The sequence below is a fragment of the Schistocerca gregaria genome, chromosome 3, assembly GCF_023897955.1.
Source record: "Schistocerca gregaria isolate iqSchGreg1 chromosome 3, iqSchGreg1.2, whole genome shotgun sequence".
NCBI classification, from domain to species: domain Eukaryota; kingdom Metazoa; phylum Arthropoda; class Insecta; order Orthoptera; family Acrididae; genus Schistocerca; species Schistocerca gregaria.
The window spans coordinates 817,772,120-817,781,114 of NC_064922.1; the positions used below are offsets into that span (position 1 = coordinate 817,772,120).

Consider the following 8,995-nt stretch of genomic DNA (forward strand, 5'->3'; position numbering starts at 1 on the left):
CCTGCGGTGATTCTTCAAGGTTCTAGTTCACCAAACCGGTCGCGAACCACCTAGAAACGAAGAGGAATTAATAGATCGCATTCAACATGCCGCTAATCACATTAGGGCAATGCCCGGAATCTTTTAAAGAGTTCGGCACAACAGCGTTAAACGTTACCAAGCTTGAAATTAGAGTTATATATTAATACTTTCAGCTGCTGACGGGCGTTGATATATATCAACGGGGACAGGTGAAAATGTGTGCCCCGACCGGGACTCGAACCCGGGATCTCCTGCTTACATGGCAGACGCTCTATGCAGCTGAGCCACCGAGGGCACAGGGAATAGTGCGACTGCAGGGACTATCTAGAGCAGTTCTCCCTCAAGACCCACATTCTCGCCTTATATGTCCACACACTGCATTCGTAGTGTCCCTACCCAACACACTCATTACTTGTGGAAGACATTCTTACCAAGTCCCGTAAGACGTCGGGTAATATGTGTGCATCCGCACAGAAGAAGGAGGTCATGGCCGGTATTGCCAGAACTATATACTTATATGGATATGGTGTCGGACGTCTCCGAAAAAACAGACACCATATCCATATAAGTATAATACCAAGCTTGTGTCACGTCAGAGGGTCACCAGTTAGAGCACCTGCTTCAACTAAATAACGTCCTAGCTACAAGAAAGGCCCTTTTCAGAGCCGGCGCAATTTGTAAAACACTTTCTGTACGCGAACTAACATCAGTTGACGGGTTTGTTACTGGTACGTCTTATCATGGATGTGTCGGGACCGTAGCGGATTCGCCCCACAGATTGGAAGGCTGGCGCGCTACGACCGAGGGTGCGGGCCGCTTTGGTACATCGCCATCTCCGGCAGGCAAAACATTCACGGTCATGCGTTGTCCAGAGCATATGGCACAGGGAAAACCCACGGCCAATCGAAGCACGTGGCACCAAGTTTCCGTAGTTTACAAATAATGCGTTGTCGACCTACACAACATCAGTAATTTTGGTCCCTAGTGTCATCGGCTATCCAGGGTAAAAATTCCGTGACACAGTTTTTCTCCATCAGGTATAACTGACGTGGAAGACAGAAAATAGTGCTGAATAACAATCTTCATTCAAGAAAGAATATCTGAAATAAACAGAAAGTGGTCCTACGACATTCAGTACCCTTATGAAACGGAATTAAGTTACTTTGAGAGCGTACCGTGTGAGAAGGCGCAGTGGTTCGCACACTGGACTCGCATTCGGGACGACGTTGGTTGAAACCCGCGTCCGGCCATCCAGATTTAGGTCTTTCGTGATTTCCCTAAATCTCTCCAGGCAAATACCGCAATTGTTCATGTGAACGGTCATGGCGGATTTCCTTCTCCGTCTGAGGCTAAATCCGATTTTCAGTTCAGTCTCTAACGACCTCGATGACGACGGGACGTTAAATTCAGTCTCCCTTCCTTCCCACACAGAGTGTTGGAAGAAGGGTAGCAAAATTCCCAAACTAAATTGCAATCAAACATGTGCGAGATGTAAGTCAAATTCGTAATCACAATGCACGAAATATTCACAAGCTAAAATTCATCATTCAACACGATGATTTACAAGATAACACACCCGAGATCACGGGTGGAAACTCATACTCTGTCTTAAGTAACGTAAAGCAAGCGGAAGATGTTAGTTGTACACCGGAGCACTTTCAGACTTCTTGAAATATACAGTCCCTACAAAAATGAGAGTATGGTAGTGGCAGTTTACAGCCCAAAATCAAACACCTCCACAGTCGAATAGCACTCGTTAAGACATATAGCTCTGCCTCCTACCAAATCTCGCGCAAAACTGCACTGAATTGCTCTGTTGAGCTCTTCACTCGAAGAAGTTCCAGTCTCCATTTGACTCCAAAAAATGGCTCTGAGCACTATGGGACTTAACATCTTAGGTCATCAGTCCCCTATAACTTCGAACTACTTAAACCTAACTAACCTAAGGACATCACACACATCCATGCCCGAGGCAGGATTCGAACCTGCGACCGTAGCAGTCCAGCGATCCCGTACTGCAGCGCGTAGAACCGCTCGGCCACCGCGGCTGGCCACTTGGCTCTGGAGTGTTCCACAACCGCGTACTTTTGCACTGGCTGAAGGATGTCCCCACAAAAATACATAGTTCTTAAGATATACAGACACAATTTGACATAACTTCACCACTTCCCAGACTAAGCTAATATTTCGGGCACACTCAGACCATTCACAGTAACTAAAAATAACGTTATGTTCATAAATAAATAAGCTAGTATTCTTGTGCAAGTAGTCTTACATTAAATGACAACGAATTGTTGTTAAGTATTATTTAATCACTTATTTATGCCTCTTGACAGAAGTATATTCCAGTTCCCTTTTCTATTTTGGTGTCTGCTGACACATGGGACTAACCATATTTAAAGTGGCACAGTTTATTAATAGCACTTACAATCAATATTTAAATAAAGTTACTGGCAAAATAGTAAACTGTTCATTAAATAAACACACATGTATGATAAGATGATGTTTTCACACTGTATTTATTTGCTGTGTAATTGTGGAGAATATGATGTTCTAACAAACATTTACAAAATAAAAAAGATGTCATAAGTCGATAAATAAAACAGATACAGATGAGTGGATTTCAGGGATGATACCTATCGTGCAATGTTGTCATCTTAGATGTCGGTACCTCAAATGGCCTGAGCAGACGTTGATGAAACCTGGTAGGGCATTAAAAGCATGAGGTATTTTTATGATTCTTATCTAATAGAAACGGCTTGTTGGGAGTTGCAAGCAATTTACAGCGAGCTCATCCCTTAGTAAATCTTGCTGGACAGGCTCATAACCATACAGGGCAGACAGCTCAGCCCCTTGTCGAGACAGTGCTTCAGCAGAACAATGCCACGATACCTGACGCACAAGCTAGCAGAAGCCCGGGCTTGGGCAACGGTCTAAAGGAACATGTATATATAGTGGAGTCATAAAACAGGCATTGTGTGCAGAGTGACACGTAATAAAAATTCACATGTTTTTGTGTTCGCTGCTGGTGCAAATAGGCCAGTGAATCACTTCCCTCAGCTGCCTCGGTTGTATAGGAAAACTCTGGCATCTGAGAAACGTTTAGAGATGAAATCTTTATTACACCTCATAGCTAGGACTAACAAGCTCCAAGGCACAGGCGATTAGATAAAGATCTTTGAGATTGTGTATGTTTACTTGTAGCAGTAGGAAGCGACATGACTTTGGAAAAAATCATCTCTTCACCATCTGTGAAAACTTAAAAAAGCCAGTAACTGGCGGTTTCTATTCTTTTCAGAGATGCAGGTTTGTTAACTCTTGTCCTGGTTCGACATGAGTTTGTGCTGTCATGTGGGAGGGGAGATTTAGCGCATCTAGAGCCTTGTGCTGTGTGGGGTAGCCATACAATCTTGTCATGGTCCTCATGGCTCCCCCCATTGGAGGTTCAAGTCCTCCCTCGAGCAAGGGTGTGTGTGTTGTCCTTAGTGTAAGTTAGTTTAAGTGATATTAAGTAATGTGTAAGCTTATGGACTGATGTCCTCGGCAGTTTGGTCCCATAAGACCTTACCACAAATTTTCAAATAGAGCCTTGTGATTGGTTCAAGATGGGGTGAAAGTGGTGTCATTCGTGCACATTGTGGGAAAACTAAATTTTTTTCTGGAGAAGTGCGAAGCAATCAGGTGCGCGACTTTGATCTGGTAAGCACATCTGGTCGAAGCTCTGGCATGTGTGGTTCGTACTTGGCACCTGTTCTGAGACTGACTTCACTTGCGAGTAGATTAGACTGGAGAGCCTGTGGTGAAGTTGTTACTGTATGGACGGTGTGAGTTCAAATGTTTCAGGCTACTCGTTTTCTGAGGGCACACTTATTCATTTTTCGTTTACCAGTCTTGACGTTTGCTACCCTTGTGTGCTCTGTCGTATAAGTGAGCCAAATTGGTCCTTGGTACGACCAGCGAATGGGTGTGTCACACACTGAATTCTACCGCGATTTCAAGGCTCTAGTAGAGAGTAAATTGCGATTGCGATCTGTCTGTCTGATTGCTAGACCATGAGATTTTTGCATTTCTTTCATGGCCGCGATCGATTCACAGGTGCCTCCTCGACGTGTCACCTCCTCTGCCAAACACATCTCACCCCCTGGAAGTCACGTGACAGCACGAAGTAAACAGCAGACTAGTGACGCAGGAGCTACGCAAGGAAGTGGAGGAGAGGAGACTAGATGTGCTCTGTCTGCTAGAGCTGTACTCCCAAAATGGGAAAATAGCAAATTGTAAGCAGAGGGGAAGACCCAAGATCGGCAATTATAATAACTAACAGACTTCTAAGGGCCACAGTATTATTACAATTCACAACCAGCCACTGCAACGTCGTGGAACTGCAGTCTCCAGTGGGAGCAATCGTCATCATTAACACGTACTTTCAGTCTGGAGACAGTATTGAGAGACACCTGGCACATCTTACCACAGTTATCGCAGCGTTGCGGGGGCGGAAAGCGATTGTAACTGCTGACATAAATGCTAAATCCCCCCTATGGTACAGCGGCACCAGCGACCCAAATGGAGAGAAGGTAGAAGAGGTCATCATGGCCTTGCAGCTAGTGGTAGCTAACAAGCCAGGCAACCCTCCGACCTACGTGGCGGGAGGTGGCCAAGGAACAAATATCGATGTGACCCTGGCCACGCCTAATGCAGCGAATCTTATTCAGCAATGGAGAGTAGAAGTGAATGCCACCTCTAGCGATCATAACCTCATCACCTTTACCATAGGGGATAAGGAGAGCCGCTGGGCCATGGGGTGGGAGGTGCAATATAACTAAAAAAGAGTCGATTGGGAACGACTTGCTAGGGAGTGCGACATTCCTGCACTGCCAGAAGGTGACAGATACCTGGAAACCTGGACGTAGACAACAGAGTCGAGGAACTGGTGAATGTAATAACTCGAGCGCTGAAAGCTGCTGTACCTTCTAGGAGGAAGGCCATGGCGGCCTCTTCGTCACCATGGTCAGCTGAACTGGAGGAGATGCGCCGGTCTGTCAGAAGGCTCAGGAGGCACTACCAGCGCAGTGTCGTCTGGTTGTAAAGACAGAGATGGTTGCAGCTATACCGGGAAGCCAAAGACGACTTCCAAAAAGAACTACGTGAAGTTAGATAAAAAAGCTGGGAACATTTTGTTCTGAATCAATTAGCCTTAGACCCATGGGGAGTCCCCTACAAGCTTGTCCGTGAGAAAATCCGCTCTCCTATGGAGCTGTCAACGATCAGGTATGGGGATGGGATGACGGAGTCTTGGCAGGAGACTGCTGAGGTCCTTCTCCAGTCCCTGTTGCCTGACGACACTGCAGATAGAGAGACAGATGAACAACGGCAGCTGCGTGATGATAACAGTGAATATGAAAATGTAACGACAGTCTACCCCTTCTCTGAAGAGGAGGTGGCTGCCCATATAAAATCCCTGAAGAGAGGGAAAGCTCCAGGGCCGGACGGCATTGTGGCAGAGGTGGTTGCAATTCCTGGCCCCCCAGATAGTCGCCCCATTAACTCACCTCTACAACGAATGTCTCAGGCAGAAAAAGTTTCCCTCGAATCTGGAAGAGGGCAAATGTAGTAATAATCAAGAAAGGACCAGATAAAGACCCAGTAGAAATAAAATCTTACAGACCAATCTGCCTGCTCGATGTGCTTGGGAAGGTTCTGGAGAGACTACTGGCTGACAGACTGGCTGCACACCGAGTGCTGTGCGGGATGAGCAGCAGGCAGTTCGGCTTCAGGCCTGGTCGATCGGCATCTGACGCAATCGCCCTGGCGGCCGAGGTCTGCGGCTCTACCCCGTACAAGTACGTTGTCGGCATCATGGTAGACATAAATGGCACCTTCGACAACCTGTGGTGGCCTTCGCTCTTCTCCTGTTTACGGGAGAAGGAGTGTCCAGGGCCGCTATATGGGTGTCTGAGGAGCTATTGCGAGGATCGGGAGGTTTGGCTATCATCCCCTAGCACAAGAGTGAGAAAAACTATCACAAAAGGATGTCCCCAGGGCTCCGTACTAGGTAACCTGTTCTGGGACAACCACATGGAACCCTTACTAGACAAACTACAGCAAAGTGATGAAGTACTAGAGGTGATAGCCTACGCAGATGACCTCCTCCTACTGGTCGGCGGCATTAGCCGAGAAGATATAGAGCCCAAGATAGAAAGTGCAATAGTAACACTAAAACTTTAGTGCCGAAACACAAAGATGAAGATCTCACCTGCCAAGTCCACATACCTTCTTCTAAAGGGACAGCTAGTTCGTAATCCAACAGTCAGGATTGAGGGATCACCAGTTCTCCGGCGACGAGAGACTCGCTACCTTGGAATCATCATTGATGAAAGGTGGTCCTTCAGAAGGAACATTGAAAGCGTAACTCAAAGAGCCCTGAAAGTACTCTACAACCTCATTTCCATTGGACATAAAGATTTCATCTCCCACCACATCTCATCAAACTATACCATAATAGTATACTCACCTCAATAGTGGGTTAGGGCTCAGGAGTCTGGACGCACAGGCTCACGAGTGTGGTGCCTGCCATGACAGTGAGAAGTGTACATAGAAATATGATTATGAGATCTTTGGTGGCATACAGGACTACCCTGGGAGGAGCCCTGTTAGTCATAATGGAGCTCTGCCCCCTGGACATCAAAATTCGAGAACAGGCCGCTTGGTATTGGGCAAAGAAGGGTAATATAGAGAAAACAGAGGAAATTTTAGGCAGCAGGGCTGGGAACAAGGCTGAGATTAGGTTAAGAGGCGACCAGTTATGGCAACAATCGTGGGAAGATGAAGAAATGGGACGCAGAACTTTTGATTTTGTTCCATATATTAGGGAACGGATGGGAATGACATATTTCGAACCAACCCGGGGACTACTTCACTTTCTCACTGGACATGGACCCTACTCGACATACTAATGTCGATTCTGGAAAAAGGCAACACGCGCTTGTGACTGTGGTGCTCCGGAAGGTACTCCTGAGCATGTAGTCTACGAGTGCCCTCTTTTCAATGATGTAGCTTCAATGTTACGCGACCAACTACCACACTATGACACATACAGATTACTTAGACAACACGACAGCTTTCACACCATTAATAAACTGGCTAACACGGTATCACAGAAAGTCTTAAAGGATTATCTAAGAGACTTAAACCAGCAATAATTGAGAGATTTACTTAAACACCTATAGAGTCTGGTACCCTATTCCCAAACCGTCTGGGCGCGGAAAGGCCGACTTCCTCAGTCTGGAATCCGCTGCGCCTCGGGACTTAAAGGGAGTGGGGTGCAACTTCACCGATCTCGACAACGCACCGGATTTGACCTTAGAATAAGTTTAGTTGTAGGACTTAGTTTTTAGGCACTATTTCTAGGAACCTGTAGCGAAAAACATCTTGGCCTGCCCAGTGTCAGGGGCACGCTCATTGGGGTTAGCTCAATGAGCAAGGCTCTATAAGTAGGTTTATACTTTCAACTGATACATATGTAACGCTGTATGCTTTAGTAATTAGTCAATAGTTAGGTTGCCTGCTTTCTAATTAATTAACAAAACTAATTTGCCCATTGCACTCATCCCATAGCTATCATACTATCTAGTTACTTAAATATAACTTAGATTAGCTTCAATTGAAACTATTGTACCACTTTTCCGGCTCACTAATCATATAGGGTAGTGGGTTAAATTGCGTAATTAATAAGTTCTTGGAAATAAAGAATTTTTTTGAAAAAAAAAAAAACAGGGTAACTTACTGCTGCTCCAGCATTATCAGGGCGTACAGATCTCAATCGCCACTTGCTCTCAGCTACAGGTATGTAGAGAAACTTCAGTAGATTTGATCAATCAAAGTCTTCTCAGTGTCAGATCAATTCAGCTTGCGTTATCCACATTTTTAGGGCCAGAGTACTTGACTCACTGATCACCTAGTTTAACTATCTTTGTCATCCAAGATCCACCCAGTAAAGTTTTAAAGCATCTCTTAGTTGTTTAGGGAACTCAGTCAATACCTGTATCTTGTTTAGCATAATTTATGTCTTTAAATAAATGTTGTTAGTACACTAAATTTTGCCAACATTGTCAATCAATTAAGTAGTGCCACCAGAGTTACCTTTCAACTTCTTCTCATAGTAGGATGCCACTAGAAACGGGTTTGTTGGTGTGCAGAGGTCATTGGTAGTCAGTGCAAGGGGCACCATGGACTCCGCCCTCTTTCTTTGACCCACCTATTAATGATACTTACGGTCACTGAAGTACGAGCTGCCCGTCGGATGGATGGTGATGATAAGTCTGCAGCTCTGAGTATCTGACGATTGCTCGGTTGTCACGCACTGTCATCTCTTTACGCCGTCCGCTTCCTTCTTGACACCGTGTTCGGCCATGTTTCAACGATTCCTGCTAACGTCGTGGAAGAGTGCCATCGCTCAAATTCAAATGTTGAGCAATTCACTAATTACTCCAACCGGTTTCTTAGAGCCCAACTACATGTCCTGTCTCGAATTCTGACGTCTTCGTACATTGTTCAAGCGATCCATGGTTACTGCCCAGATGGGGACACGGAATGTAATTCGCAAAGACTTGATGGCCTGGTATTGGCTTATTCCCTGTTTACTGTCTTTGTCACCTGCACGGTGAAACTGCGCTGCAGCATCACGCACTCATGCATCGGCGGCTAAAGTATGCAAAATTGAATTTTCCACCGATAGTTGTATGAATACAAAGTTAAGAGCAATTTGTGTAATTACTACGTGGAGCGTCTGTCTCTTTTTTTTCTTAAGCCTTCCCTCCAGTATCAATCGTAGCGTCAGAAATGCCTCTCAAGTTCTCTTACATTTCCGAAAGCCAAACGGATCATCTAATAGAACCACAATTTTCTTTTCTTAACGAATAGTATTAAATGTAGCAAAGGGCCCGAACCTGTCAGCATTTTAAAGTTAGAGACTGTGGAA

General features: G+C 45.4%; 1 non-coding gene across 1 annotated transcript; it reads right to left on the bottom strand.

Moving 5' to 3' along the window:
* Window positions 1-241: 241 nt before the first annotated feature.
* Trnat-ugu (transfer RNA threonine (anticodon UGU)) lies at window positions 242-316 on the bottom strand. Its single transcript has one exon. It is a non-coding gene; the product is annotated as a tRNA-Thr (tRNA).
* Between the last annotated feature and the right edge of the window lie 8,679 nt (window positions 317-8,995).